At 43.2% G+C, this 24,524-nt stretch overlaps 1 protein-coding gene across 1 annotated transcript in view; it reads right to left on the bottom strand.

The window, feature by feature from the left end:
* Positions 1-13,184, bottom strand: part of pik3cd (phosphatidylinositol-4,5-bisphosphate 3-kinase, catalytic subunit delta) — a 161,251-nt gene extending 148,067 nt beyond the window's left edge. The window contains exons 1-2 of the mRNA XM_067970341.1: positions 12,871-13,184; positions 12,598-12,699 (exon numbers count right to left, since the gene is read on the bottom strand). The gene's annotated coding sequence lies outside the window, so the exon portion shown is untranslated. The remainder of the gene's footprint in view (positions 1-12,597; positions 12,700-12,870) is intronic.
* Positions 13,185-24,524: the final 11,340 nt, after the last annotated feature.

Genomic DNA, 24,524 nt, shown 5'->3' with positions numbered 1-24,524 from the left:
TAAGTTAAAGGAATTGTATAAATGCAAGCTGTTGTTGAATTATACTGTTATTACCTAGGCAGTCAATGTGCACACAAGGTCCTACAAACAGTAAGGGGGTGATTTTAAACCCCAAGAACAGGCGGGTGGGAGTTAAAAATTGTTGGTTTTTGGGTCGCAACCGCAACCTGGCTTTATTTCCGGGTTTAACGTCAGCGGGGAAAAGTACAGGCTTCCCACTGGGAATACAAAGTCCGAAAAATTTGCGTTTGCGACCCAAAAAAATTATTTTCAACTCCCACCCGCCCCCAAGGTTTAAGTCACCCCCTAAATGCGATGAATGACCAAATTTTGGTAGTGTTGGTTGGGGAAGGAATGTTGGCCAGGACTCCAGCAGGCAGATGGGGCTTCCATTTAATATCTTGCTGGAAAGAAACAATATGGCACCCTCTCGCTACTGCAGTGAAGCGTTAGCATAGATTATATATTCAAGTCCTGGAGTGGGGCTTAAACCCATGATTTTCTGACTCAGTGGCAGGGGTACTACCAACTGGTCCATTGGGAAGCCTGACTCAGTTGTGTCACGCAAACTACCTCATCATGTATAACTCTTGCATTCTGTGGCTCCAGTGTCAAACTCACTGTCCTGGATTTGCGGCATGAATTGTGCATCTTTCCCTCTGTCCCATACATGCCAAAAAATTGCAAGCATACAAATAACAGATCACTGTGCTCAATTCAAATCACTGCCATTACTGTTTAGTGGAATGGGGATACTTTACTTGATAAAACTTCTATTTTCTCCCCTTTCTAAAGGGTCTCCTCTGTGCCACTCATGGTTGACAAGGCAGCCAAATCAGCTCCTGGGAGATGCGGACGTTGTCCGTTGGGATACTTTCAGCTTGGATTTTTCCCTCCCTCCGTGGTGCAGTTATAGCACGGTTTTGGTCTCTGGCTAGTATCTTTGTTACCATTGGTAAGGGTAACCCAAGGTATACCACCAGGAGCGCCTCAATGCGGGCAGCACTGAGTTCAGTGGCACCGGCCATTTGGGTTTGGTTCTGCTCTCCGGGCAGCTAGTTTTTAAATTAATAATCAAAAAAAAACAAGAAAACGCTGGAAACATACAGCAGATTAGTCAGCCTCTGTGGAGGACAGACAAGTTAATGCTTCAGATGTGGACCCTTCTTCAGAACACAAGAAAAGCCCACATTTCAAATAAACTCCTCTGATCCCTCCACAGATGCTGACTGACCTACTGTGTTTTTCCTGCATTTACTGTTTTTAGACTCCGCATTATTTTGCTTTTTACTTGGCTAATTTTCAATGTTATGACATGGGCGGGAATGCTCATTTTTTTTATAGATTTATTTTTCAGTATTATCAAAGTTCTGAGGAGGCACTAAAATTAAAATGCCACGACTGTGAACCATGGAAGTAATCTCACATCTCTGACTTTTAATGCACTCAGGAGTCACATCACTAACCTGATTGCCACGTTATACTGTCACTCTGAATTGATGTGTACATGAAGTCACTCTGCAATGACACGAAAGTGGCTGTACAACTGTAGCCTTAGAAGCTATAGACAACCCCGAAACAGAGACCTATTCAGCGGTAAGTTTCCAGTCAATTGTATCCTATACGACTCATTTAGCACCTTACTAATACGCAAACAGTGGAGACGAGTACAGAGATTTTTTTTTGGCTTCATTTGAATTTTAAAAGAAGATTTCACTCACAAAGCAACAAGTCAAATATGCTTTGATATACTCAACAATAACTAAGCAATCTAGAGAACATTGCTATTTCTTTGCAAATATCTTAAAAAGGCAATAGGGTTGTTAGTTATCAGATTACACAGAGTGATTACAATCAGATCTAAATGATAATAGAAGAAAAAACAAACAATAGTATAGGGTGGTGACATTGAAGTATGGCTCGGCTTCACAATTAAGTTACACCCACACAAGTCAAGCATTAAACATATTCTGATGATGAAAACACATGAAGTGATGCTCTCACTACTTCAGCACATAACAAGAAATATGTTCCAACACTGCATTTTTTTTTCAGCTTATACCCGTAAGCAACGAATTGTTCATGTGTGTCACCTTTAAACAGCTGCGTGCTTTTTAATGGTTTGAACTTTTTCTAAAAGCAAGTACAGCCTTGGATTTTTCAAAAACATTTCTGTAATTTTTTCCCAAAAAAAAGTTCAAAAGTCTTGGTACCATCCATGATGCAAATACTATTGTTAAAATATCCCATAGACAGTGGATGACCCTAGTCGACAGTATATCTATTGACTGTGAACGCTGAGAGGATAAAATATTCTTCTTGTGAAGTTGTAGAACCCGTTGTGTTGAACCTACACTGTTTTCTTCCGGTTGGTTTGGTTGTGGTGTTCCTGAGGGTCTTTGTTTTTAAATAGAGCCTGGACAGCGTACCCTCAATCCACCCAGATGTACCTGGCCTCAAAGTCTTTGGGTAAGCTACAGTGATAGACTTAAATGTTAATTTTCAATCACGACTGTCCTGTGTGGTGCATTATTATGGAGACTGGGCCAGGCTAAAAGGGGGTGGAACATAGTGTAGGAATCCCCAACCATGTATAAAATGCCAGTTACTCTACACAGTGAAGAGAAAATAGTGGAGCTATCAGGCAGCCTTACAAATCATCAAAAATGCTGCAAAATACTTCTGCAATCCCTCAGTGAAGAAACTAACTGGGATGTGAGGTATAACCATTGAGTTATTTGTAAATGAACATGACCTACATTGGAAAATCGGTACATCTGCACACACTTTCTGACTGTCACATTTCTGACATGACATTTCATTCTTAACGTAAAACAAATCAGAACTGAGGAGTAGGGAACCTAAAAGTCAAAAGTGAGGAAAGCAGCTAAAAATGAAAAATTACTAAGCACTTATTAAAAACAACCAATCCTCAAAGAACAGAGTCAGGAACAGGTGAACCAAACAAATCACTCAAAATTTTACTCCACTATTTTTCGACTTTAGCTTGCTGACTAATGTCAAAAAATAAAATGTGTAACATAGCACAAACAGAACAAAATTACACATTTCACAATATTCCTGTAAAGTTGCCTTTTGTTTCGCAGAGTACCTCTAAGGTTTTTAGTTGAAGGCCCCAGCATCAGCTTAATAGTTTCCCCCTGCAATTTACTGAATGCCCCAAGTCTGAGCAGGTGCAAAATGATTCTTTCACTGCAACTGGCAGGGTGTGAATTGTCATGCTGTAACAAGATTTGTTTAAACCTTTGTTTTTCCAAATGATTTGAAAACATGGCGGCTAATGAATTCTGTTGGCTTTTACAGGTAAACATTTACATTTATGCTATTATTAAATCCTTATTTTTTTTACCTCAGAGAGACAGTCTAGTTGATAGAGACACAGATAGAGAGACACTCAGACATATGATTTGAATAGCTGTGCTTTCAAACCCCCTCCTTAGTGCTGCTAAACCCCAAGAAACTCCTCCTGTGGCAACTAAACTCCATAAACCCCACCCCCACAGGTGCTAACACCTCAAGGCCTGCAGTAAATAGTGAAGCTAAACTCCAGGATCCTCACCCAGTGCTGTCAAACACTAGGACTACCTGTTCAGTGTTACCGATCCCCAGGCATCCCCCAGTGTTAAAGTCATACTACCTCCCAAGGCTACCAAATCCAGAATTCCCCCCACCCCTGTCCCATGCTACAAAATCCTAGGACCCCCATGTTCAGTGCTGCCAGGCTCCAGGATCTCCACTCCAGTTATGATAAAACCAAGGTCCATGACCCAGTGCTACCAAAAGCCATTAACCTCCCACCTCCCCACAAGTCGCTGAACCCCGGAATGAGCCCCCCACCCCACCCATGCTGTTAAACCTTAAAAGGCCCAACAGAGTGGTACTGAACTCCAGGACTCCCATCCCAGTTCTAGCAAATCTTAGGTCCACCTCCCAATGTTACCAAACCCCACGACCTCTGCCCTCCACTCCCTCCCCCCCCACTTCTCAGTGCTGTTAAATACTGGGTAGCTACCTCCAACTGAGTAAACCAGTCCACCATCTTACTGTATAACCAGGGCTTTAAAAAAGGTAAGTGATAAAAATTGAGTACATAGGTAAAGAAACATATATTAAGGCTGCCAACTTAATGTGCATGGAAATATGGACAGAATCACGGTATGTAATGCACAAAATACTGGAAAAAAATGATGTAATAAACATGATTTAACTTATTCAGGTACCAGACATTAATGGCTCTGATAATTCAATGTCTGCCATAACATCTCTACTGATTTTTCACTGAAAATCCTCCAACTCACTGTGAGTAACACCCCAGGAGATCCGCTAGTTATATATTAAGAAGCGTACATCTAGTGTGTACAAAAGTTACTCCAGGTATCACGTTATTGCAAAACAATCTTCGGATGCTTCAGCTGCACTGCATTTTTATATAAAAATCTAATTCCCCCGTACAATATTACTTTAGGTAAAGATGAAACAGTAATCCAGGATTTACCAGTGCGAGAAGTTGTTCAGCTCCCAATGCTGCCACATAAGATTCTGTTGTTCGTAAATAATGGAATCCAGCTCCTTGCAAACAGCAAGTCTGGCAGCATTTCAATGTACTCTATAGGGCCAGAAGTCATCACAGTGCTTTTTCTGCAAATCTTGAACATTCAACAAGTGAGTTTTTCTAGCCTAATTCCATAATTACAAAGGTTACGAGAAACAAAAAGCAGGTGTATTTTAAAAGCTGGAAAAGGCCTTGCAATACTAAAAAGGTTTTAAGATGCATTTTGTAAATGAAATCTAGATTCGATTAAAATGCAACAAAGACATTTAGTGGAACTTTCCACTTCAAAAAAAATGCCCTTTTGATTAGCCTAGGTAAACAAACAGATCATAGCATCGTTTTGCAGTTTGACTAATTTTATAACCGTTAGCTCGGCTTAGTTGTCAGTATTCTCACTTTCAGGTAAGAAAGTTGTGGGTTTAAGCCCCAACTCGAGCACATATTCTGATACTTCAGTGCAGCGGTTACACAACAGTAATCACTACACTGCAAAAGTAATTAATTGTATGTGGAGCGTTTTGTAACATTATAAGGTGCTATGTAAATGAAAGTCTTTGTTATCAGGGAACTATAAAATGTACCATGACATATGTGCTGTCAAACCCATCATACTACTGATTACTTGGATGCTTACAACACTATTAGTCCTGAAGGAAAGCTCTCTGTACTAGTTTTACTGAAGCATCATTAGTCAGCCTATATGATTACAAATTTGACTTGCAAATTCATTGCAAATGCTTACTAAGGAAACAAAACAAAACCAGAAATGTGAGTTGACAGTCAGAAAACCCTCTGCAAAGGTGCTGATAAAGGTCTGTTAAATCAGTCCAGACAGTCAAAAGGTCATACGAAGGAAGTAGTCACAGACAGAAACATTTACATGGTATCTGTACATTAAATGAGCCAAGTTTTCAAAAAATTAAAACATCTCTGTAATGCAACATGCTGGATTTTGTGTTTCATTCCTCGTATTAGGGATAGAATTTCAGCTAATATTTTTAATAAATACAAATATCAGAGCAAAACAAAGCTGTTTAAGAATGACATTCTCAACTGGCCAAAGTGCCCACAGAGGAAGAAGGCAATTCTCTAAGATCCAGTGAAGAGTTTGAAGCTTTTTAAGGGGACACATTGCTTCTTCCAATCAAGATTACTCGAGCATGCAAATTCTCAAAATAGGGCTATTATTTGACAAGGGGGAAGATATTTTAAAGTTGATCAAAATCTAGTTCAAAAAAATTTGAGAGTTACTGAGAGGTTGTTGCCGTTCAATGACTGACTCATAATAAATATCCCTCCCACTGCCCTGCCCCACCCCCACAAAGCCAAATATAAGAAATAACTTGCATTTATATAGCACCTTTCACATCCTCAGGACATCCCAGAGTGCTTCACAGCCAATTAAGTACTTTTGAAGTGTAAATACTGTTATAATGTAGGCAATCATGGCAGTTGATTTGCACAAAGCAAGTTCCCACAAATAGCAATGAGATAAATAGGAACATAGGAACAGGAGTAGGCCATTCAGCCCCTCGTGCCTGCTCCACTATTTGATAAGATCATGGCTGATCTGTGATCTAACTCCATATACCTGCCTTTGGCCCATATCCCTTAATACCTTTGGTTGCCAAAAAGCTATCTATCTCACATTTAAATTTAGCAATTGAGCGAGTATCAATTGCCATTTGCGGAAGAGAGTTCCAAACTTCTACAACCCTTTGTGTGTAGAAATGTTTTTTAATCTTGCTCCTGAAAGGTCTGGCTTTAATTTTTAGACTGTGCCCCCTACTCCTAAAATCCCCAACCAGCAGAAATAGTTTCTCTCTATCCACCCTATCTGTTCCCCTCAATATCTTATAAACTTCGATCAGATCACCCCTTAACCTTCGAAACTCCAGAGAATACAACCCCAATTTGTGTAATCTCTCCTCGAAAATTATCCCTTGAATGACCAGATTTTTTTTTAAAACTGATGTTGGTTGAGGGATAAATATTGGCCTGGCCACCAGGAGAACTACCCTGCTCTTCTTCAAACAGTGCCATTGGATTTTTATATCCACTTGAGCAGGCAAATGGAGCCACAGTTTAACATCTTATCTGAAAGTGTTACAGTCCAGCTGACCAGTACTGGGTAGACACCATCAAGGCGGTTCTTTGCTCAACTCACGAGGAGATACATCTGAATGACCCAAAGCAGAGTTCCTTCCTCATTTTGTCTTTGTTCAAAGAAAAAAAGTGTAAGTTTTTGTATACAATATATTTTTCTACGAATATTTTTCCACTTGATTTGTTCTCCCCTTTTCTTATTGATATGCTTTTTCGTTTGAACTGAGTATTGCTACTGCATTCTGGAACAGCAGCACAGAGCATAGCCACAACATAATTTTGCAGAAATAACTTGTGCCACAATTAGGAACTCACTGACAGATTGAACTCAATTAGAATTTATCAAACTACAAAACTCCAAAGCAGTAGGGTATTGAAATGTTATTATGGTAGAATTTTCTTTTTATTTGTTCATGGGATGCCTGGCACTTGTCTGGTGCAAATGTTACTTGCCACTTATGAGCCCAAGCCTGGATGTTGTCCAGGTCTTGCTGCATGCGGACATGGACTGCTTCATTATCTGAGGGGTTGCGAATGGAACCGAACACTGTGCAATCATCAGCGAACATCTCCATTTCTGACCTTATGATGGAGGGAAGGTCATTGATGAAGCAGCTGAAGATGGTTGGGCCTTGGACACTGCCCTGAGGAACTCCTGCAGCAATGTCCTGGGGCTGAGATGATTGGCCTCCAACAACCACTACCATCTTCCTTTGTGCTAGGTATGACTCCAGCCACTGGAGAGTTTTCCCCCTGATTCCCATTGACTTCAATTTTGCTAGGGCTCCTTGGTGCCACACTCGGTCAAATGCTGCCTTGATGTCAAGAATGGCCACTACTGCTTCCATTGTTTCACTTCAGTTCGTTGTACAAAAAGATATTACACAGTAGAATAACTTCAGAATTATTTTTTTCCTCTCCCATTACTATTTAGGTGCTTTAAAGCACCACACCCACACTTACAGCCTATGACGTGATCGGGAGAATCATTGCTTTCCATACAGTGGCCAAGGTGAATCTGAAAAGTATTTTAATTATTTTAATAAAACACGAGTCCAGGGACTAAACAAAGTACCCAATTCACTATTGAAAGCAATTGCGTGTGAAGTGATAATAGCCCAATTTACAAATTCAGGTTTTGGGAATTTTGTCAGAACACTTGGCAGGAGCTACTTATATTAGGACTGCATATATATGGATTAAATATTTTAGAGCACTGTATGACTATGTATGGATTAAATATTTTAGAGCACTGTCCATTATTCATTAGCTACCTAGACTTTGACTGTATACTGTAGGGAATAAATACAGTGCAGCCATTTAAAAAAAACATGTCTTTGGTTTGTTCAACTGCAATGGCGATTTTAATAGATATTAATGTGGTTTGTTAAAATAATTTCACACAGAACTTTAACAGAACAGACTCATTTTACATTGTAAATTGCACCTGAGGACAGATAATACTTAATTTTGGGAGAACCTGAATGAAAGGAATGGAAGCAGATGGTAAACTCTGCACAGAAATATTTATCACGCTAATTTCCCACCACAACCTGACCACCACCTCTTATATGATACAAAACACAGTGTCAGGTGATGAAGGTTCATTATCTAAGGTGACACAGAAGTCATCCAACATGTCAGTAATTAAGAGCATCCTACCCAAAGAGGGTACCAAAAAAATCAAAAGACTAATTAACCCTTCAAAAAAGGCACAAAAGTATTACAACACTTCTTTTGCTTTGTCCAAAATGGTACAAGATGACAACGTTAAAGTCCCTTTCAAGGTGTAGTCTGCACACAGGCACGAGCCAGTGCTCGATGCTTCAGTTCATGCTGTAATTAGAAGTGCTCATTTTGAATGATGTTTCTTGCACAAAATCGGAAAGGTTTTTCAGTTCTCAATAGGTGGCCCACCTTTTTCTGATGGCCTACGGTAAAAGGTTTAACGACAAAAATAAACAAACTCGATGATTTGTTTTTAAATGTCTTTAAAAACAAAAGTTATTTTGGACATTATCAATATTTCATTAAGTCTTATAAATGGAATATTATATTAATGTTACCTTTAAGTGTTACACATTCATTTTGGAGAACAAAATAGTTTATCCCAATGGAACTCCAATTGTGCCTCAGGAATTAGTTCAACAAAATACCAAAAAAAATGGGATTTCACAAATAATAACGATCAAAATACAAAGTTAACAATGAGCCACTATACTGAAAAAAAAGTCAGTTCAAAAATATTTAAATGAAAACTCGTGAACTTCTTATAACTATATCTAATATGACAAACTTAAGTGTTACTGGCTACCGGGCATTTAAAAACCTGCTGAATTCCCGGTACAAACAAACACTCATTTTCAGTTTGAACACTGAAGAATCTAAAGTAAAAACTAAAATGCTGCATTTCATGTAATAAGAATAAATGATTGAACATACAAAAATTACTCAAATATTCCATTTTACTCATTGGCTTCTCATTCCAAAACACAGCCAACCATGATAGATACATGAGACCATAACCATCATAATTCTGCACATAAAAATATAGTCAACACATCAATATAGTCTAATTGCCAGTTATTCTCGATATTACAGGTTGGGCTGGACAAACTGAAGACTAGCACACTTTAGTTTGGTAACCAGAATATTGACTTTGGCTGGTCTGCAGAGAGTACAATCCAAACAAGCAAAAAAAAGTTAATTTTTAAGATTTTGATTTTTTTTAAAAGTACTATAAGAAAAGAATACTGAGGAAGGATGTTTAAACACATCCTAAAATATCCACACAAGAAGAAAAAAAGCTCAGCCTTGATTTAGTCTGAAAGTATTCTTTTATAGGGACAGAAATATAGTTGCAACTTAATTTATCCAAGTCAAATTATCTTTTAGTAACCAATTACACAAACAGATCCTAATATATATTTTGCTGAGATATGAAATGTAATAATGATTTACTTGCATAAAAATATTTTACAATTGGTTAGTTCCTTCCCTCCCCAAGAGGGTTGAATATACTCTTGGAATAGTTAAGGAAAAGGATGCCATTTATGAAGATGTGTAAAAGTTCAAAATATCTAAATTTTATTGTAAAGTTATGTGTTACAAATATTTACACTTCAGATGAATATTAAAGACAGGCAGATTATCAGATAATGACTTTTCTTTTTCCTTTCTTGCCAGCTTACTCTTTTTCCCTCATGTCCTCAAGACTTCTTGCTGGCTTCAAGCTCCAAGAGCTCTAGTCCAAGTGATCATGATCCATATGTGATTCTTGGCAGGGAGGGATAGTGAGCTATTCAACCATGGGAGGAATCATCCCTGAACCTGATTCTATTTTCACCGCTATTTATACAGTAATTCAGGCAGGGGTAATTGGATAACTATACAGAATGGGAACACTAGATGATTTCCACCTTCCCAATCCAGGGATAAGGAGGCCACTGGTAGTACCCCACCTCCTCCCAGGCTGAGATAACCTTACTCATTACTAATGGGGAATTAAAATTAAGACTTCCCTACTACTCAATAAGCCACTGGAGAGCCCAAAATTGGTTTGCATTCTAGTTTGGGATCATAATTATACATTCTGGGGCACAACTGCCACAGTTGTCATTAGTCACATTTAGTACAGGTCTTCCTTTGCAGTGTACAACATACACATATAAACCCATTTTCTGTATATTTCCAATTATTTCTGCAAGAAATACATCTAACCACAGCTTTATTTTCAGTTTGAAAAATGTATTAAGTCTTTGAGGCTATTTCTTATACATAAATGTAATATTTAGAACATCGTTGTAGTTATTTCTGCAACTTAATCCTTAACACGATTCTCTTTTAATATGTATTTTACTGCAACAACTTCTCCTGGAATCCCTGAGAATGGTTTAGTAGACTAAGAATTTATGAATCTGGCCTAAAATTGATCAGTAGACAGTCTGAAAAAAAAATATTGCCAACAGCTTAACAGTCCAGCCAAAATGCTACCCTATGGAATCCATACGAAACAGGGTGGGGATCTTAACTGTGACAATCATCAATATGAAAATTTCTCCAACTAAATTACAATTAAATAAAATAATAATTTTCAGGTCTGATTTTGAACGACTTTAAAACCCCGCTTTTGGGCCAATAAATGGGATTCTGTCTCATTAATCTATTTAATCAAATAACTTGAAGCTGATCTGAATAGCACTGAATTTAATAAGCATTTAGTTTTCAACTATCAGATGATGCTTCGTTTGCTAAAGTAGCCAAATATAACCTTTTCTGTATTCAGACAAAATCCAGATAGAGATAAAATTACATTAAATACAATTTGTTTTTCAAACAAACATTGGAAGCTTAAAAGGATGATTTTGCCATCAAAATAATGCTTTGTAAGAAGAAAATGACAGGATTCAAATATCATGGAAAAAAAATGAGTTCCAAAAGTATAACATAGTGGATCATGATTCTCTTGGACCGTGTCATGGAATATTAACCCTAAAATGCAGGTAACCATCCCAAAAAATCCTATTATGACTTGTAATTAAAAATGGAATTTAACTTATTCAACCACCTTAAACCAATAGGTCAAATTATCAGCTGATAGAAATGCAGAATGTGATCCCCAAAATACAAGTAAAAATTCCAGAATTCCATAAAAATCGAATGTGACTGATTTGCAGTCCTCAGAACATGTCATGTAATATACCTCTAGGGAGCAGAAATTTCTTTCTTTCCTTGAGGACAATAATTAATCGTATCACTGGGCACATCACTTCAAAGCTGCTTTAGCAATGATATTCTAACACTACTAAAATAAAACCATAACATTTGTAACTGTTTAGTGTTTCACTTTTATATGGGAATATTGCATGCTGCAAAATAAACTAATGCAACCCCTTGGGTCCATGTAATGAAATGCTCCTCGTTACCTTTTCTAATAAAGCAACAACAGAAAAACTGAGACAATCCTGCACTTTCACTCAATGTCATTTCTGCAAGGAAGGAAGGAGCAAGAGACTGTGGCAAGAGCCTGTACAAAAGTCCCAATGCAGCAAAATCTATACTTTGAGGTCTGATATTCTAAGTATTGAGATACAATCCCCCAGATTTCCTCTCATCACTTTCTCTCCCCCCCCCCCCCCCACTAGATTCTTCACACACCAACGTTTGTGAAACTGAATATTATAAACATGATACTAGATGTTCTATTTGCATATTAAGTTAATCTTTTTCTGCATAAGTCATCTATACTTTGATTTAAAATAGTAATAGGCTGTAACCCTTTCAGAGTGGACACCTGCACATGTGACATTCTTCAGGAAACAATGTAAAGATACCAGATTATAAATAGCAACTGGATAACAATAGCTCCCTTAAGTTTAATGGGTAACCACACATGGAATGTTATACTTTGTATTTTATGGTACACATACTTGGATCATTCACACCATTAACTGTCAGCAAGTTGAAACACTTCCTATCAGTTGCAACATAACCAAAGCAAATAAGAGCTCCCTCACCACATTCATTTCTTCATCAACAAAAAATGTCTTTAAAATATTCTGCATACTGTTTTAGTAAAAATGACCCTACCTCTTGGTGCGTGTGGATTGTAAAAAAATTGGCAGAAAATATTTCAAATGTGCCTAACACACAAGTCCCTTCAAAACATGTCAAGTACACAATTTTTGATCACCAGTTAAAGCATATTAATTATAAACAGTCACATTTCGCGTGAGCTAATGCCTTCAAAGGCAATGCAATTTAAATTTGATATTGCACTTTTAAAGATAATTTAAATGTAGGATCTCAAAGCCAGATTCGGCCCTTTACTGAAACAAAAGATACATCAGCAGACCCAGGTCCAATGTCTGTCACCACAACAATCCTTACTGGGTCAATATTAACAGAGCTTTACTCACTAATGCTTCAGTTACTCCCGCAGTCGGGCCAAATGCATGCTGCTGAATTGGCTCCTCACGGGTCTAATGTTCACCCCGAAGAAATAGGAAAACAATGAATCACTGAAAGGAATGGAGATACAAAAATAACGCTTTAAATTGTCAAGAAGGTGAAAGTAAACATATTGTTTTATTTACATCTAAATACTGATATTCAGTATTCAAGAAAACCCGCTTGTTTTCAATATATTTCACATTTATATATCATAAATCCACTGATTGAGGGATGTGTACCGGGTTGTCGAGGTTTCACACGCTCCCGGTAACCGGCAGTGGGTCAGTCGCATCTCCCATTGAAGCTGATGAGCGGCTCGGCGTCCGGCCGCCGCTCATAAACCGAGCCCGTCAGGTAGCCGCTGGTTTGCAGTTTCTTTTACTGTGAACCATCCGAAACAAGAAAATAGATTTTTTTTAAAAACTAAAGTGCAAAAAAATGGAGGCCCGTGAGTTGAGAAGCGGAAGTGCTTAAATGTGCGGCTCACGTTGAACAACAGCCAAGACCGAGCAGCACAGCCGGTCAATAGCGCACAGGCTCGACAGCGCCCACAGCGCAAGACTCTGCTCACTGAGCGCGGTGAGTCACCACTGGGCCGGCCGATCGCCAGCACCACTCACCCAGTGCATGATAGACCCAGCACCACTCACCCAGTGCATGACAGACCCAGCACCACTCACCCAGTGCATGACAGACCCAGCACCACTCACCCACTGCATGATAGACCCAGCACCACTCACCCAGTGCATGACAGACCCAGCACCACTCACCCAGTGCATGACAGACCCAGCACCACTCACCCACTGCATGATAGACCCAGCACCACTCACCCAGTGCATGACAGACCCAGCACCACTCACCCAGTGCATGATAGACCCAGCACCACTCACCCAGTGCATGACAGACCCAGCACCACTCACCCAGTGCATGACAGACCCAGCACCACTCACCCAGTGCATGATAGACCCAGCACCACTCACCCAGTGCATGCGAGACCCAGCACCACTCACCCAGTGCATGATAGACCCAGCACCACTCACCCAGTGCATGAGAGACCCAGCACCACTCACCCAGTGCATGACAGACCCAGCACCACTCACCCAGTGCATGATAGACCCAGCACCACTCACCCAGTGCATGCGAGACCCAGCACCACTCACCCAGTGCATGATAGACCCAGCACCACTCACCCAGTGCATGAGAGACCCAGCACCACTCACCCAGTGCATGACAGACCCAGCACCACTCACCCAGTGCATGATAGACCCAGCACCACTCACCCAGTGCATGAGAGACCCAGCACCACTCACCCAGTGCATGACAGACCCAGCACCACTCACCCAGTGCATGATAGACCCAGCACCACTCACCCAGTGCATGCGAGACCCAGCACCACTCACCCAGTGCATGATATACCCAGCACCACTCACCCTTAGCATGATAGACCCAGCACCACTCACGTACTGCATGAGAGACCCAGCACCACTCACCCACTGCATGACAGACCCAGCACCACTCACCCACTGCATGATAGACCCAGCACCACTCACCCACTGCATGATAGACCCAGCACCACTCACCCACTGCATGACAGACCCATCACCACTCACCCACTGCATGATAGACCCAGCACCACTCACCCACTGCATGACAGACCCAGCACCACTCACCCACTGCATGACAGTCCCAGCACCGCTCACCCAGTGCATGATAGACTCAGCACCACTCACCCAGTGCATGATAGACCCAGCACCACTCACCCAGTGCATGATAGACCCAGCACCACTCACCCAGTGCATGATAGACCCAGCACCACTCACCCACTGCATGAGAGACCCAGCACCACTCACCCAGTGCATGATAGACCCAGCACCACTCACCCAGTGCATGATAGACCCAGCACCACTCACCCACTGCATGAGAGACCCAGCACCACTCACCCAGTGCATGACAGACCCAGCACCACTCACCCACTGCATGATAGACCCAGCACCACTCACCCAGTGCATGACAGACCCAGCACCACTCACCCAGTGCATGACAGACCCAGCACCACTCACCCACTGCATGATAGACCCAGCACCACTCACCCAGTGCATGACAGACCCAGCACCACTCACCCAGTGCATGATAGACCCAGCACCACTCACCCAGTGCATGACAGACCCAGCACCACTCACCCAGTGCATGACAGACCCAGCACCACTCACCCAGTGCATGATAGACCCAGCACCACTCACCCAGTGCATGCGAGACCCAGCACCACTCACCCAGTGCATGATAGACCCAGCACCACTCACCCAGTGCATGAGAGACCCAGCACCACTCACCCAGTGCATGACAGACCCAGCACCACTCACCCAGTGCATGATAGACCCAGCACCACTCACCCAGTGCATGCGAGACCCAGCACCACTCACCCAGTGCATGATAGACCCAGCACCACTCACCCAGTGCATGAGAGACCCAGCACCACTCACCCAGTGCATGACAGACCCAGCACCACTCACCCAGTGCATGATAGACCCAGCACCACTCACCCAGTGCATGAGAGACCCAGCACCACTCACCCAGTGCATGACAGACCCAGCACCACTCACCCAGTGCATGATAGACCCAGCACCACTCACCCAGTGCATGCGAGACCCAGCACCACTCACCCAGTGCATGATATACCCAGCACCACTCACCCTTAGCATGATAGACCCAGCACCACTCACGTACTGCATGAGAGACCCAGCACCACTCACCCACTGCATGACAGACCCAGCACCACTCACCCACTGCATGATAGACCCAGCACCACTCACCCACTGCATGATAGACCCAGCACCACTCACCCACTGCATGACAGACCCATCACCACTCACCCACTGCATGATAGACCCAGCACCACTCACCCACTGCATGACAGACCCAGCACCACTCACCCACTGCATGACAGTCCCAGCACCGCTCACCCAGTGCATGATAGACTCAGCACCACTCACCCAGTGCATGATAGACCCAGCACCACTCACCCAGTGCATGATAGACCCAGCACCACTCACCCAGTGCATGATAGACCCAGCACCACTCACCCACTGCATGAGAGACCCAGCACCACTCACCCAGTGCATGATAGACCCAGCACCACTCACCCAGTGCATGATAGACCCAGCACCACTCACCCAGTGCATGCGAGACCCAGCACCACTCACCCAGTGCATGAGAGACCCAGCACCACTCACCCAGTGTATGACAGACCCAGCACCACTCACCCAGTGCATGACAGACCCAGCACCACTCACCCAGTGCATGACAGACCCAGCACCACTCACCCAGTGCATGAGAGACCCAGCACCACTCACCCAGTGCATGACAGACCCAGCACCACTCACCCACTGCATGAGAGACCCAGCACCACTCACCCAGTGCATGACAGACCCAGCACCACTCACCCACTGCATGATAGACCCAGCACCACTCACCCACTGCATGACAGACCCAGCACCACTCACCCACTGCATGACAGACCCAGCACCACTCACCCAGTGCATGATAGACCCAGCACCACTCACCCAGTGCATCATAGACCCAGCACCACTCACCCAGTGCATGATAGACCCAGCACCACTCACCCACTGCATGCGAGACCCAGCACCACTCACCCAGTGCATGATAGACCCAGCACCATTCACCCTTAGCATGATAGACCCAGCACCACTCACCCAGTGCATGAGAGACCCAGCACCACTCACCCAGTGCATGATAGACCCAGCACCACTCACCCAGTGCATGATAGACCCAGCACCACTCACTCACTGCATGATAGACCCAGCATCACTCACCCAGTGCATGATAGACCCAGCACCACTCACCCAGTGCATGAGAGACCCAGCACCGCTCACCCAGTGCATGATAGACCCAGCACCACTCACCCACTGCATGATAGACCCAGCACCACTCACCCACTGCATGATAGACTCAGCACCACTCACCCACGGCATGATAGACCCAGCACCACTCACCCACTGCATGATAGACTCAGCACCACTCACCCACGGCATGATAGACCCAGCACCACTCACCCAGTGCATGAGAGACCCAGCACCGCTCACCCACTGCATGAGAGACCCAGCACCACTCACCCAGTGCATGATAGACCCAGCACCACTCACCCAGTGCATGACAGACCCAGCACCACTCACCCAGTGCATGAGAGACCCAGCACCACTCACCCAGTGCATGACAGACCCAGCACCACTCACCCACTGCATGAGAGACCCAGCACCACTCACCCAGTGCATGACAGACCCAGCACCACTCACCCACTGCATGATAGACCCAGCACCACTCACCCACTGCATGACAGACCCAGCACCACTCACCCACTGCATGACAGACCCAGCACCACTCACCCAGTGCATGATAGACCCAGCACCACTCACCCAGTGCATCATAGACCCAGCACCACTCACCCAGTGCATGATAGACCCAGCACCACTCACCCACTGCATGCGAGACCCAGCACCACTCACCCAGTGCATGATAGACCCAGCACCATTCACCCTTAGCATGATAGACCCAGCACCACTCACCCAGTGCATGAGAGACCCAGCACCACTCACCCAGTGCATGATAGACCCAGCACCACTCACCCAGTGCATGATAGACCCAGCACCACTCACTCACTGCATGATAGACCCAGCATCACTCACCCAGTGCATGATAGACCCAGCACCACTCACCCAGTGCATGAGAGACCCAGCACCGCTCACCCAGTGCATGATAGACCCAGCACCACTCACCCACTGCATGATAGACCCAGCACCACTCACCCACTGCATGATAGACTCAGCACCACTCACCCACGGCATGATAGACCCAGCACCACTCACCCACTGCATGATAGACTCAGCACCACTCACCCACGGCATGATAGACCCAGCACCACTCACCCAGTGCATGAGAGACCCAGCACCGCTCACCCAGTGCATGATAGACCCAGCACCACTCACCCAGTGCATGATAGACCCAGCACCACTCACTCACTGCATGATAGACCCAGCACCACTCACCCAGTGCATGATAGACCCAGCACCACTCACTCACTGCATGATAGACCCAGCATCACTCACCCAGTGCATGAGAGACCCAGCACCGCTCACCCAGTGCATGATAGACCCAGCACCACTCACCCAGTGCATGAGAGACCCAGCACCGCTCACCCGGTGCATGATAGACCCAGCACCACTCACTCACTGCATGACAGACCCAGCACCGCTCACCCAGTGCATGATAGACCCAGCACCACTCACTCACTGCATGATAGACCCAGCATCACTCACCCAGTGCATGATAGACCCAGCACCACTCACCCAGTGCATGAGAGACCCAGCACCGCTCACCCAGTGCATGATAGACCCAGCACCACTCACCCAGTGCATGAGAGACCCAGCACCGCTCACCCAGTGCATGATAGACCCAGCACCACTCACCCACTGCATGATAGACCCAGCACCACTCACCCACTGCATGATAGACTCAGCACCACTCACCCACGGCATGATAGACCCAGCACCACACACCCAGTGCATGAGAGACCCAGCACCCCTCACCCAGTGCATGATAGACCCAGCACCACTCTCCCAGTGCGTGATAGACCCAGCACCACTCACCCAGTGCGTGATAGACACAGCACCACTCACCCAGTGCGTGATAGACCCAGCACCACTCTCCCAGTGCGTGATAGACCCAGCACCACTCACCCAGTGCGTGATAGACCCAGCACCACTCACCCAGTGCGTGATAGACTCAACATAATTCACCCAGTGCATGATAGACCCAGCACCACTCACCCAGTGCGTGATAGACTCAACATAATTCACCCAGTGCATGATAGACCCAGCACCACTCACCCACGGCATGATAGACCCAGCACCAGTCACCCAGTGCATGATATACCCAGCATCACTCACCCACTCCATGATAGACTCAGCACCACTCACCCAGTGCATGATATACCCAGCACCACTCACCCAGTGCATGATAAACCCAGCACCACTCACCCAGTGCATGATAGACCCAGCACCACTCACCCAGTGCATGATATACCCAGCATTGCCCACCCAGTGCATGATAGACCCAGCATCGCCCACCCGGTCATGATAGACCCAGCACCACTCACCCACTGCATGATAGACCCAGCACCACTCACCCAGTGCATGACATACACAGCACCCCTCACTCAATGCCTGATATACATAGCACCACTCAACCAGTGCCCAGCAGAATTCAGTTAATGCATAGTAAACCCAGAACTCCTCTTATGCATGGTAAACTGAGTGACTCGAACTTTGAGATTGGAGGTATCAAGGTCAAGAGGAGGATATTTGAGACTTTCATCTTGATCAAAGCTCGCTGAAGTAATTTTATAATCACAGTCTTTTCATGCTCCCTCCTCCCTAAAAAAATTGAAGGGTACAATGTGGGCAGCAGGATTCTGTTCACATAACTAATCATTTTTTGACCTATCTCATCTTATTCTTTTCCTGCAGTATATAAAATGAAAAGACGCCCCTTGGTCATACCTACCTAAGACCATTGGGTTACTTGTTGCGGCAGTAGGTATCATTAGAGGTATTTCATAACATCCACATTTATTATTCACTTTGGGTGAAGGGTCTCCATCTAAGACATTAAGGGGGTAAAATTGGTCTGTGCCAGTAGCGTGAAACAGGCTCACAGCAATTTGGCAGCCCATCTTACACTATGCCTGACTTTCCATCGATGGATCAAATTAATTGGTAGACCAATTTTGCCCCCTTACCCTGCCTTTTCTTTTTCAAATGCTAATAGACTTGCAGTGTATTTTCATCATTTTCTAATTTTATTTCATATGTCCAGTTAATATTGCAATCTTTTTTTCTGCGTTGTTTTGTTGAATTAAATCAGAACAGTGTTCTGCATCTGTTCCTGTGGCGTTATTATCCTACAAAGCTCAATAACAATCTTAATAAAAATGCAGTGCAAAAGTTTTTGCGGCAAGAGATGTAACATCTGCTATGTGTGAACTTGCTGCGCAGCTAATTTAAGTAAACTTACAGTGAAACATTCATCAGAGACAGACTCCTAATGGTTGATTGGCAGGGAATCATCATAATGGTAAACAGATTAAAAAACATGGCCTTGATTGCCAGCTACTTTGCATTGTGTCGCGTTTAACAAAGCACTCTACTCAAAACTGAAGTTTTATACTGACAAATGCTTCTGCAAAGAGTAACATTTTAATACTTCTCCATTTAAAAGGGTGGTTGATATCTAGATATGTCTATGAAAAGCTGCATAAAATGCAAGAGCTGATTTTCATTAGTCATTGCTTTTCTTTAGTTGTATAATGTTTATAAGCATGAAAGAAAGAAATACCAAACTCAGCATAGTGTAATCTCACCACCATATGTTGATCGGAAGGGCAAAGAGTAATTTGAGACTATGGTAACACCAGTGGATTTTTCTTTTTTCTATTTTTGTTGATATTAAAATGGAAAACTTGTCCCTTGCTCATGCCCACCTAAGACCATTCGGTTACTTGGTATGTTATTACACCCACACTGATTATTCACTTTGGGTGAGGGGTCTCCATCCAGAACATTATGGGGGTGAAATTGGTCTGCACAAGTAGAGCGAAACAGGTTCATAGCAAATCAGCAGCCCATTTCACACGATTTTCACGATTAACCCAATTAACCCAATACGACTGCACCTAAGTGTCATTGGGGGTAATTTTGACTTTTGCCGATAGTGTAAAACGGGCGATATTGGATCAGTCGCCCATTACATTTCTCTCCCCATTTTCATTTCCGTTGACTTCAATGGAAACAAAAATGGGGAGAGATGTATAACAAGCGGCTTATCTGATATTGCCCATTTTACACTATCGACAAAAGTCAAAATTACCCCTTTGATTAAGAACAAAGTAACTCTTTATTATTCAACTGATGCAGTCAAGGCCAACTTAACATCATTCATGTAAGGATATCTTAGCCAGCTGAGTGTTGAACTTGGCACCGGAAAGTCTTGTGTTTGAATTCCAACAGGTTTCACTCACTCATCTTTCTGAGATGGATTCAATGAGTCTAAGGATAATTGGGAGGACACTGAAGGGACTCTGCAGTATTTGTAACACTGTGCAGTATTTCCAGATTGTTTAGTAATGGAAATGGAGATTGGTGCTGTGCTGACACGATGGGTCAAACAGCTTCGGTCTGTGCTGTAAACATTTATGGTTCTCTGAATTGACCCATCCAGTGTGGGTAATCCCCATTTCCCTGCTACAAGCACATGCAACAATAAGTTAACCCAATCTCAAATGTGTCATTAACCTAGGCAGAGAGGGGTAATTTAATATCGTTCATCTAGTACAGACAGCAGCAATTTATAGTTAACCCAATGCAAACAACAACAACTGGACATCATTCACCAAATGGAGAGCAACTCAATAAAACAAAAAGCAAAATACAACAGATGCCAGAAATTTGAAATAAAAACAGAAAATGCTGGAAACACTCAGCAGGTCAGGCAGCATCTGTGGAGAGAGGAAGGCAGGGGTAATGAGGTCATACAAGAGATGATTCTGGTGTCACATAAATGAAGTGCTACTTACTACAACTCTTTAGTCACTGTTCTTCTAGTTATATCCAGGGGGTGTTCCAAACTTTAAACGATAGGGAGTGGTCCCAGCTTTAGACAAATGGGAGTGCTCAGTGTGTGCTTATAAGTTGCACAGAGATCAGCTCTGTTAGTGTTACGGTCATATTACTCCCAGTAGGTAGATTTGCCTCAGTAGCAAAGTTGACCTGAGTCAAATTGCATGGTATAAGCTCCAGCTGACAATCCCCCCTCCTCCACCCCTTCATTCCCCCTTCCAATGATGTTCGGAGAATATGAGAGGAAGCAGTTAACAATCTGGTGCTGCATTTACACTAATCCAGCACCTGGTTAGTTGTATAATAACAGCACAATTCTCTGACCAGATAATAAGAAGTGCAAGAGCAATGCAATAATTAAATGGAGACAAAATGGGCGAGTAACGTAATGAAAGAAATGACTTCACCATTCCTGTGTGCTCCCTTTTAATCCAATGTAGGCATGACTCAACATCATACACCTCATCTATAGCAATGATATTTAAGCACTTTGAAATGTGAATTACTCACACAGTTCCACAGTACAGTTTTCCAGCTAGTAATGCATTGCAATACACTTACACTATACCAGCTATGATATTCCCCTGTAACATACAGTAAAATCAATCTCAGTGCCACTGGTGCTCAAGGCACATGAACTAATTGCAGGAGCCATCTGTCTGCTGCGGTGCCCATGACACTCTTGCCAGTGGAAAAAAAAGGGACATGATCAACAATAAATAAACTTATTCTTCATAATACAAAGGCATTTAACACAGTCTGGAGTGTGTCCAAAGCAATAACAGATCTCCTGCTTGAATTCTGATGGTTTATGCCACTATCTTTTAAACATGCAATATTTATTAATATGTATACCGTCAAGAAAATGTTTTAAGTAACATTCAGCATCATTTAGTCAACACCATGTCAATATTTTTCCTCGTCACTTGTTCTCTGCAACTCAGTGCTCTTAACTCAGTATCAGCAAGATCAGACAATATTTCATCAATTCCAACTCAATATTTGCCAAGAGCTATCCAATATATTTCACTTAGTAGCTTTTAACTTTGTGCAAATTATAGGATTTAATTCAGAGTTTTGATGAAACACACAATCCCCAAAAGTATTCATCAGATATTGCTCAGAATTATTTCAATTTAACATCGTTCATTGTCCCTCACAGAATAGTACAGGATTTTCTTTGATTATGTGGTCCCATTGCGCTGGTGGTGGGATCGTTGCACTTTACATGTGCAGGAGCTAGAAACAGAATGTGCAGGACCCGGGAACAGACACAGAAGAACAACCAAAAACATAAATAAAGAAAGACTCAAGCGAAAAAAAAAGCACAGAGAGACAGCCAGTAAACGACGTACAGAGACAGAAAGAACCAAAAGAGGAGATAGAGAAACAACCAGCCATGCAAGGAAACATGATATTACAAGCCATGGGAGATCCACTAGTTAGTAATAAAAATTCCCGAAATAGGAAAATATGTCTAATAAAAACAGTACTGTATTAAAAGGTATTGTAAAAATTGGGGTAAAAACCACACAAAGCCTGAGGCACTTTAAGAGCTCCTTCCCTTACTCCCAAAGTGCAGCCCTTTCGTAAATGGGTGCAAGGCCTACCTTCCAAATTCTGTGATTGTCCTATGCTCATGGAGCACCTGCTCTCCACCGAATCTTTTTGTCAGTTAATGTTCAGGAAGCCATCAGCAGGATTCCGGTGCAATTGGCCATTTTAACTTCCAATTGGACATATTTTATATATCGGGAACTGCTCATTTCTTCACCTGTTTAGATTTGCAAAGGATTGCACAAGTTCAGTTTGATCTGCTTTGAAGCAAATGCTTCTTCAATTTCAGCACCATAAAGAAATGCCAGATGACAAAATATATTAGAAGTAAAAACAGAAAATGCTGGAAACACTCAGCAGGTTAGGCAGCATCTGTGGAGAAACAGAGTTAACCTTTTTATGTCGATGACCTTTCATCAGAATATATTAGAAGTAATTCATTATTTTATTTATTAAATTAGAGCATGTACCATGAGTTTTTTGAATGCAAGTCTTCGATGTGTTCTCTGTGGCATTTATGCCTTGCAATTTGCATCCAGCTGCATATTGCGGTGTATATGCCCTCCTGGTAAGTTCTTCTGTATCAGGGAGTGTTGATTCTAGCTGCCTATGATTCAGAAGGCTGCCATTTGCATCTGCAGTTAACATTGATACACCTGTATCAGTGCCAGGAGTACCCTTTACTGAAGTCATTATGGCTCATTGCTTTCGGAAGCAATGCTTTACTCAGCGAGTTGTTATGATCTGGAATGCATTGCCTGAAAGGGTGGTGGAAGCAGATTCAATAATAACTTTCAAAATGGAATTGGATATATACTTAAAAAGGGAAAATTTGCAGGGCTACGGGGAAAGAGCAGGAGAGTGAGACTAATTGGTAGCTCTTTCAGAGAGCCAGCACAGGCATGATGGGCCTTGGCCTCCTTCTGTGCTGTATGATTCTATGATTGACTCTATGATTCTAGGTGGTCGGGGGCAAGTTTAACTACTCTTTAGATTTTGGAAGCCCAAATTCTTGTTCCAACTGCTGTGTCTATTATCTTCAGCCAAAGGGAGATGGTCTGTGTCACTACAGTCATCACTCCTGTGCCATTGGTATTGTTTCCTGCTCAATGTCAAACTGCAGAGCAGATCAATCATACGTCCATCCCTTGAACTGCTGTTGGCAAGGACTATGTGCCTGCTCCACACATGCTATATGTTGTAACACTGTTGGAATCCTGAGATAAGCTATGAGGAGTATTCAGTAGACCAGACCTTTTCCCTACATGTGCTGGCCTCTCAAAAGCCATCCGCTCGGCTAAATCTTCAGCACCGCTGGGCTGCGCTTCACCCTTTGGTACCTCATTCCCAACACTAAATAATATCCCTGAAGGCCTGGACTTTTCTTCGGGGCAGTTTTGCCGATGGAGATGGGGCAGGGTGTGGTGGGGTGGACTTCACCTGTGACCTCTGACCCATTTTCCCGGGTTAAGGATCGCTACCCATGGAAGGGAGGCTCCTAGGAAGCCCGTTACTGCCAGCGAGAGGGACTTGGCGATGCCGCAGCGGAACGTTGAAGATTAACTTGCCATTTTGATTTGATTTGTAAAAAACAAGGAAATAAAAGTAATTAACACATTATTCCCAAAAAAGAGGAAAACACAGGCCTT

Source organism: Heptranchias perlo, chromosome 32 (genome assembly GCF_035084215.1).
Source record: "Heptranchias perlo isolate sHepPer1 chromosome 32, sHepPer1.hap1, whole genome shotgun sequence".
Lineage (NCBI taxonomy): Eukaryota > Metazoa > Chordata > Chondrichthyes > Hexanchiformes > Hexanchidae > Heptranchias > Heptranchias perlo.
The sequence above is the reverse complement of the archived record's forward strand: the minus strand, read 5'-3'. Positions and strand labels throughout refer to the sequence as shown.